Consider the following 8,744-nt stretch of genomic DNA (forward strand, 5'->3'; position numbering starts at 1 on the left):
AGGAGGAGTAAAAAGAAATTTTATCTCACAAATTTATTGGTCCTAAGCCCTACTATCATTATTATTAATAGAAATAATAATTATAACAATATAACTTTGAATAGCCATCATTTTATCCCTTTAAAGCATTTTCACTCTCTGGATTGCTCTGGTTTCTCACAGATCTCTGTTGAGGTGGAACTGAATAGAACTCTCTGCCACCCCCACCACCCCTCACCAAATACAAATGTTCCTCCAGGTCCTCTGCCTCTTGTTTGTAGAAAAGCTGAAGTCTCCCAGGCGTCCCAAAATAGCAGGTTCAAGCAGTTAATGATTAAGACAATAAAGTCACAGATTCAGTATCTGATGCACATTTCTGAGTATTTTATGGGTACTATAATGGGCACCAGATGGGAAAAGCTAACTTCATGATGACCAGACTGCAACCATGACATAAGCTGTGCCATCTTGAGCAGTACTGAATATATGGCTAGCACAATTCCAAGAACTGGCCTTAAGAGAATGGGATTAACACTATTGCTCATAATAATCTACATATTTGTGGGCATCAAAATAATTGTAGCTTGTTCTGCCCTTATATGTAAATGAGCAACTAAAGCTGTCAGCAGAGAGATGCTTCAAACCCATGTCGATAATGTTCACTATAAGACCTCAATGCCCTTTCTCAGCATGAAGTTACAGAAGGTGGACCTTTGTCCCTAATCCCATAGAAATGAAATGATGTCTGACAGGGGCCTGGGGGGGTGCAGTTGTAAGCAATCCTTTTCAGGAAGCCGTCCTCAGCAGAAAATCTCGTTTCTTGTTAATTTAGCAAAGCTACATTTTAACTCACTTTTTTTTTTTAACATCTTTATTGGGGTATAATTACTTTACAATGTTAACTCACTTTTAAATCAGACGCCCGCATGCTCTACTCATTTCTGGCCCTAGCATACTTTTTAAATCTTTTGATCAAACAATATCTTGCCTAACCTGTTGGTTATTTCCATAGATTAAAGAAGTAGAAATGAAGAGTAAGTAATTAACAGATGACCAGATCTCTTCCTTAGCTTCCCCTTCAGTAATCTGGCAAACAAACTGTGTGATAAAAGTGGTGAACAAGATAGCATCTACGGGGTGCCCTCCTTTCCCCTGGGTCACGTGTGGCTGGAAGTGTTTCCCGAAACGGAGTATTCGAGATGGGGACCGCCCTGGACATTAAGGTTAAAAGAGCGAACAAGGTTTATCACACCAGGGAAATGCTCTCTGGGGTGGTGGTCGTATCTGGGAAGGATTCAGTCCAGCACCAGGGAGTCTCCTTGACAGTGGAAGGGGCCGTGAACCTCCAACTCAGCGCCAAGAGTGTGGGTGTGTTTGAAGCATTCTATAATTCTGTTAAGCCCATCCAGATTATCAACAGTACCATCGAAATGGAGAAACCAGGAAAATTTCCCAGTGGCAAAACAGAAATTCCTTTTGAATTTCCTCTGCACGTGAAGGGTAAGAGTTCTGTATGAGACTTATCACAGCGTGTTTGTCAACATTCAGGTTAAGGTATGAAGAGCTCATTTTGAGATGCCCTGGGGGCCTGAGCTCCAGGACTCTGAGCACTGTCACTAGCATCTCTTCTCTTCCCCATGTGGGGCACAGCTCTGCCCTTGCCCTGGCACCCAGTGCAGTGCTGCCCATGCAGAGAACCCAGCGAGTGAGAGCGAGTTGGGGGCTGACCCACATCTCCCAGGTTGGCCTGTGAAGTCTAGATACCGTCCAGGGGTTTGCAGTCCTGCTGCCTGTGTTTTCTCATCCTTACTACAAAACAGCTGCCATTTTACCCAGAGCTGCTGTGTGCCAGGCCTTGGCTTATCACACGTTACCTCGTCGGGTCCTCACTAAGTATACCCTGTGCTGTGACATGAGGCGGTCCCTGCTGGCCAAGGACTTGACTAAGACCTGTGAATTCATCATTCACTCTGCTCCTTAGAAGCGGAAACTGACTCCGAGTCCCGTGGACTTCACTGTCACACCTGAAACCTTACAGAATGTCAAAGAGAGAGCCTTGCTCCCCAAATTTCTCATCAGAGGACATCTCAACTCAACCAGCTGTGTTATCACACACCCACTAACGGGAGAGCTGGTGGTGGAGAGCTCGGAGGCCACCATCAAAAGCATCGAGCTGCAGCTGGTGCACGTGGAGACCTGTGGCTGTGCAGAAGGGTACACCCGCGATGCCACAGAAATTCAGAACATTCAGATAGCCAATTGGGACGTGTGTCGGGGCCTCTCTGTCCCCATATACATGGTCTTCCCCCAGCTCTTCACCTGTCCGACACTGGAGACCACCAACTTCAAAGTGGAGTTCGAGGTTAACATTGTTGTGCTGCTTCACCCTGAGCACCTCATCACAGAGAACTTCCCGCTGAAGCTCTGCAGGATGTAGGCAGGAACAGGTGGAAATGCAGCCGTGCGGACCTACGGGAGCTGAAGCCGGCAGCCCCGAACTTGCTTTCTTGATGGTTCTGTATCAGAAATGAGTCTGACCCTTCTTCCTCATTCCCTCGAGGCCCCTCTAGTCAGAACTATCCTTTGAAATTCATCAGGATTTCTTCATGGCGTTGGCAAGATTGTTTCCCAGAGAGTAAATTTCCTGTGACTCCTGACTAACCTGCTCCTTTTTAAGTTCAGAGCACAGTTATAAAAGAGTCTGAATTTTGCTGGAAAGTGAGGTCAGGGACAAAGGAAACCTCCTGTCTGGCCGACGGTTGTGGCCAGGGCTCCCGACAGCTCCCCGACTGCGCAGGGTGGCGACAGGCGTGCTGGTTGCCAATGACTTTGGCGGACACCCGCCAAGGAGGGTGCTGTGGTGCCCGCTGCAGATGCGCAGCATGTTTCCCACTCTGTTCTCTTTTATAACATTTGTCGTGATAACTTCAGAACTTTTGGGGACCTGGGGAAAGTGTGCTTTGCCCTCCCAGGAGTGAGGGGATCTGGTGACCACAGCTGGTGCTGGAGTATCTCTGAGTCTCAGGACCTGGTGTGAAGTTGCCTGCTGCCGTCTTCCGAGTCCGTTTAAGTGCGAGGTTCTGTCGGGAACAAAAACACGTGTCCACGCCCGTCATTGTTGGCTGGATTCTGAGTGGCAGGGGACCCGAGCCCAGGCCAGCAGTGAAGACCCCTCTGTGCTGGGCGGGGCCTGGACCTGATGAACTTGGCCCACCTCCATCCCACGTGAGGGACCTGCGTTGGCGGGGTCGGGGGAGGTAGTTTGGCCTGAAGCCATTTTCTCCCTCGCCTCCTGTTGGGAATTGCCGTGTATGGTGGGTCTGTTACAACACATTTCTTCCTTCACATCCGGCTGTTGTTTCTCTGGGTCCACAATTAACCTCAGAAGTAAGCCGCGCACCGTGCACGCTGCCTGGCCTTCCTCTCCTGAGGGAATAATTATTACGTGAAGAGCTGCCAGCAGCCCGGCCGCCTTTATCATTTTATTCAAACTCGAGGGGCCTGGGCGAGAGCCATTTCCTTGCCCTTCTTGGACGGGCACCTCCACCATCAGTTAGTAAGGAAAACTCGGACGTTTGGGTATCTTGGGCAGCAGCAGTCCCACTACTGCCCTGGAGCTGGAGGTGTCCTTTGTCAGGTTCTCCCATTACAGCAGGGGGAAGGGGAGGTGAAGGAAAGAGGCTGTGAACCTAAAACCGTACATTTTTTGGGGAAATGCCCGGTTAGGCAGGGGCACGTTCTGGCTATTGGAGCTCCAACAGAAATGGGGCCTTGCTCTGGTTCTCAGACACATCGTGAGTTCCACAGGAAATGTGGAGAGGTCAATCAGAAATAAAACGTTTAAAAAGGAAACAAACAAAAAAAAGATAGCATCTAAGAAATGTCACAAGAAGATGACAAGCCTGCATGCAGTGGGAGACAGGTATGAGTCTGATCCCCTAACTCAATGATTAACTGAGATTACTTTCCTTTTCCCTTTAAAAACTTTCATGGTTGAGCAGAATCTTCGGAGTTGATCTTTGGGGACACCGAGTCCACCATCTCTCCAGATTGCTGGCATTCTGATTAAAAGAAACTTTCTACCAACACTTGCCTCTCTCTTGGGTATTGATTTTCAAGTGGTGAGCAGCTGGACCTGAGTTTGGTAACAGAGGAGAAAGGCAACCCAGGAATCATTACTTCCATTTTACAGATGTAGATGCAGGCTGCTGAGTCTCTATTAAAAGATTTTTACCACCTGGTTCCATGTGATCCAGGGAAACACATTTAAGCCTACAGAACCTTAGTTCTCTTATCTTCTAACATGGAAATCAAATAATCTCTTAGAATACTTCCGGTTGAAGATCTTATTATCTATTTTAATAGCTGTAATTAACTGCTTCTTAAACAGTCTCCCATGATCCTGCCCTCCTGATATTTACATTCTTCTATAAACTCTTTCCCTGTGTGTGAGCTGGACCTAGTGACTCACTTCTAGCAAATAGAATACACCAGAGGCAATAGGATGCTGTTTCTGAGATTAGGTTATAACTACTGTGACTTCCCTCTTCCTTGTTCTCTCTCTTTGGCTCTTCTCATGTACTTGCTATAATGAAGCAAGTTGCAGAGGCCCACATGGTGAAGCCCTGGGGACAGCATTTGGTCAATAGCCAGTGAGAAACTGAGGCCTTCAGTCTGACAACCCGAAGAGAACTGAATTCTGCCAATGGTACTGTGAGTGAACATGGAAGCAGATTCTCCCCTGGTGGAACCTTCAGATGACTGAGATCCTGACCAACAACTTGCAGCCTTCTGAGATACCCTGACCCAGACCCTTAGCTTCCAACTAAGCCACTCCTGAATTTCTGACCCACACAGGAACTGTGAGATGATAAATGTTGTTTTAAGTCTCTAAGTGTTGAAATAATTTGTTACACAGCAATAGATGATTAAAGTCAAATATCAATGCCAGAACTGATCACAGGATTTCTTTTCCCTGAATTTTTGTTTCAGCATTTTCTAACATATTCATAACACATTAGTGAAATGAAATGCTCTGTGTGAGAAGGGTTCTATGGTCAAAATACATTTAAGAAATGTTTCACAGTCGATCTTTCCCTTGCAAATACATAATGTATATTGTATATTAAAGATTCAGTGGTAAAGAAAGGTAATTTTGTTAAAGCCAGCTTTCTCAAACTTTTTGACCACATAACACTATTAACATGAAGCACCTATTAATAAATATTCCAAGGAAGATATACATTATAGAGCACAATGAACACACTTTAGGAAACACTGACAGGGCTATTTTATTACCTTCTGAACATCTTTCTGAGAGCTGTCCCTACAACCAAGAAAATGAAGCAGAATGGAAAAATCTGTGGTGTGTACAGTTTGTGTACTATCAGGAGAAAAATACACCTGGAGGTACTTCTGGCAGTATGAATATGAATACTTTTTATTCCCTTCTCTCTACCTTTCTATGTTTCCCATAGTGGACATATATTACTATTTATATATGACAAATTTTATACAGTAGGCTTAGTAACATTCTTCTCCCCATCTTGTTTTGGTAAGCTTTGAGACTGCGCTTTTATGTATGCACGTGTGTATACAAGGGGGTGGAGGCACTGGGGTGAGGCATAAGGCCGAGATAACTCTGGCTGCATGTATTACCCCTGTCTACATGGGTGGATGCCTGATTACCTACTCTGGATGAGTTTCAAGCTCTCCTACAGGTTACGCTTTGCACCTGCCCAGAGAACCTATGAATGGCATGGCTGTACTGCTGACATTTCTTTATGGGAGGCTGGTCAGTAGGTCTGACCCTCTCTGCCAGAGCTGAGTTGTTACACCGTTGTGTTTATGGGGTCCCCCAGGCCTGAAATAGATCCCTGCTCTTCTTCCTCCTTGCTGCAGCAAGAAAGACATTGCTATATATGTCCCAAATTTTGGGGCCAAAGAGAAGAAGGGAAAGGTGAGGAATGAAGTTGTTTCCCTGCCCAAGTGCAAAATGCAGCCCTTCAGGAGAGATTCTAGACTGTGGGGAAACAAGTTATGGCAAAGTTGTGTGGCCAGGTACAACAGCAGGGGCCTGGAGTGTTTCTTCTGGGGTGAGCATTCCGAGGGTAGGTTAGAGGAGCTTCTGCGACTATAGAGGCATGATCTGGACCACTATTGAGCAAGAATTGGGATTACAAGCCAGTGAATGTGAAGCCAAGCTTTGACCACAGGACAGTTAGTCTCAAGAGCTTTCTGCCTTCCTGTTCACACTTGCTCCCCTACTCTCACGCTGCCAACCACTACTGAACTGCCTTGCACCCTTCTTCATTTTTAAAAAAAATTAATTAATTTATTTTTTCAGGTTTTTTTTTAACATCTTTATTGGAGTATAATTGCTTTACAATGGTGTGTTAGCTTCTGCTTCATAACAAAGTGAATCAGTTGTACATATACATATATCCCCATATCTCTTCCCTCTTGCGTCTCCCTCCCTCTCACCGTCCATAACCCACCCCTCTAGGTGGTCACAAAGCACCGAGCTGATCTCCCTGTGCTATGGGGCTCCTTCCCACTAGCTTTCTATTTTACATTTGGTAGTGTATATATGTCCATGCCACTCTTTCACTTCGTCCCAGCTTACCCTTCCCCCTCCCTATGTCCTCAAGTCCATTCTCTAGTAGGTCTGTGTCCTTATTCCCGTCTTGCCCCTAGGTTCTTCATGAGCATTTTTTTGTTTTGTGTTTTGTTCTTAGATTCCATATATATGTGTTAGCATACGGTATTTGTTTTTCTCTTTCTAACTTACTTCACTCTGTATGACAGACTCTAGGTCCATCCACCTCACTACAAATAACTCAGTTTCATTTCTTTTTATGGCTGAGTAATATTTCATTGTATATATGTGCCAAATCTTCTTTATCCATTCATCTGTCAATGGACACTTAGGTTGCTTCCATGTCCTGGCTATTGTAAATAGAGCTTCAATGAACAATATGGTACATGACACTTTTTGAGTTATGGTTTTCTCAGGGTATATGACCAGTAGTGGGATTGCTGGGTCGTATGGTATTTCTAGTTTTAGTTTTTGAAGGAACCTCCATACTGTTCTCCATAGTGGCTGTATCAATTTACATTCCCACCAACAGTGCAAAAGGGTTCCCTTTTCTCCACACCATCTCCAGCATTTATAGTTTGTAGACATTTTTTTTTTTTTTTTTGGCGGTACGCAGGCCTCTCACTGTTGTGGCCTCTCCTGTTGCGGAGCACAGGCTCCGGACGCGCAGGCTCAGTGGCCATGACTCACGGGCCCAGCTGCTCTGTGGCATGTGGGATCTTCCCAGACCGGGGCACGAACCCGTGTCCCCTGCATCGGCAGGCGGACTCTCAACAATTGCGCCACCAGGGAAGCCCTGTTTGTAGATTTTTTGGTGATGGCCATTCTGACTGGTGTGAGATGATATCTCATTGTAGTTTTCATTTGCATTTCTCTAATGATTAATGATGTTGAGCATTCTTTCATGTGTTTGTTGGCAATCTGTATATCTTTGGAGAAATGTCTATTTAGGGCTCTGCCCATTTTTGGATTGGGTTGTTTGTTTTTTTGATATTAAGCTGCATGAGCGTCTTGTAAATTTTGGAGATTAATCCTTTGTCAGTTTCTTCATTTACAAATATTTTCTCCCACTCTGATGGTTCTCTTTTCATCTTGTTTATGGTCTCCTTTGCTGTGCAAAAGCTTTTAAGTTTTATTAGGTCCCATTTGTTTATTTTTGTTTTTTATTTCCATTTCTCTAGGAGGTGGGTCAAAAAGGATCTTGCTGTGATTTATGTCATAGAGTGTTCTGCCTGTGTTTTCCTCTAAGGGTTTGATAGTGTCTGGCCTTACATTTAGGTCTTTAATCCATTTTGAGGTTTTTTTGTGTGTATGGTGTTAGGGAGTTAGGCAGCACCTTTCTTCTTATCCTGAGTTCTTTCATCACTTTAAAGTGTTTTGTATCAATGACCTAATCTAGCATGTGATGAAAGCTGAGGGCTTTTCTTCAGAAAGGTACACCTACATGCATTTAAATGTTTCCTATCACTTCTCAAAGAAACAAGAATAAGGAGTCTGATGTTGAAATGGAAGCTTTGCTTCTACATCCAGAGTTCACAGATCCTGAAAGTTCATCATCAGCTTACTAAGGGTTCATGAGTTCCTGAGTTATAAATTCTACCATAAAGCCCTGCTCCCAGCTGAAGGTTTAGATTGAAAATTGTCTATTGAAGGTGTGGAACAGACATAGCTTCAGATTTCACCTGGGCCCTCTTAATAGAGAAATGGTGGGCTTTAAAATTCAAGACAATTAGTCTTGAGTAGTGCGGTTCCAAGCTTTGAGGTATGCAGTCGGGGAAAGAAGTCTTAGGGGCCCATTTAGCAACCCCCGAATCACAGATTAAACTCCTTGTGTGGATAAACCTGGGTGGCTCTTAGAATATTCAGCTACTTATCTGGAGAACTAATATATGCCTAAGTCTATGGCAAGGAATCTGGAGTCAGACTGAAATTGTGTGGCATTGAGTCTGGAGTCCTTCAGTGGCCCTTTATCTGGAGGATGGAAGTCTTCAGTTACCTTAGTTATTATCATAATGGGGTTCACTGATATCAATATTAAGAGTGAAATTTCTTAGCTTTTACACAATTATTATTTTAGACAAGATGCTTTTGTTTCATAGAAATCATACATCATTAAAAAGAAATCATATATTCCTTGTTGTGCTTAAGGAGTACAAGTCAAATTTCA

General features: G+C 44.4%; 1 pseudogene across 1 annotated transcript; it reads left to right on the forward strand.

Annotated features, from left to right (window-relative positions):
• Window positions 1-1,178: 1,178 nt before the first annotated feature.
• On the forward strand, window positions 1,179-2,503 carry LOC307197372 (vacuolar protein sorting-associated protein 26C-like; annotated as a pseudogene). Its single transcript has 2 exons — window positions 1,179-1,533; window positions 1,961-2,503. The product of its transcript is annotated as a vacuolar protein sorting-associated protein 26C-like (transcript).
• Window positions 2,504-8,744: the final 6,241 nt, after the last annotated feature.

The sequence above is a fragment of the Stenella coeruleoalba genome (genome assembly GCF_951394435.1).
Source record: "Stenella coeruleoalba genome assembly, chromosome: 14".
Taxonomy (NCBI): Eukaryota; Metazoa; Chordata; class Mammalia; order Artiodactyla; family Delphinidae; genus Stenella; species Stenella coeruleoalba.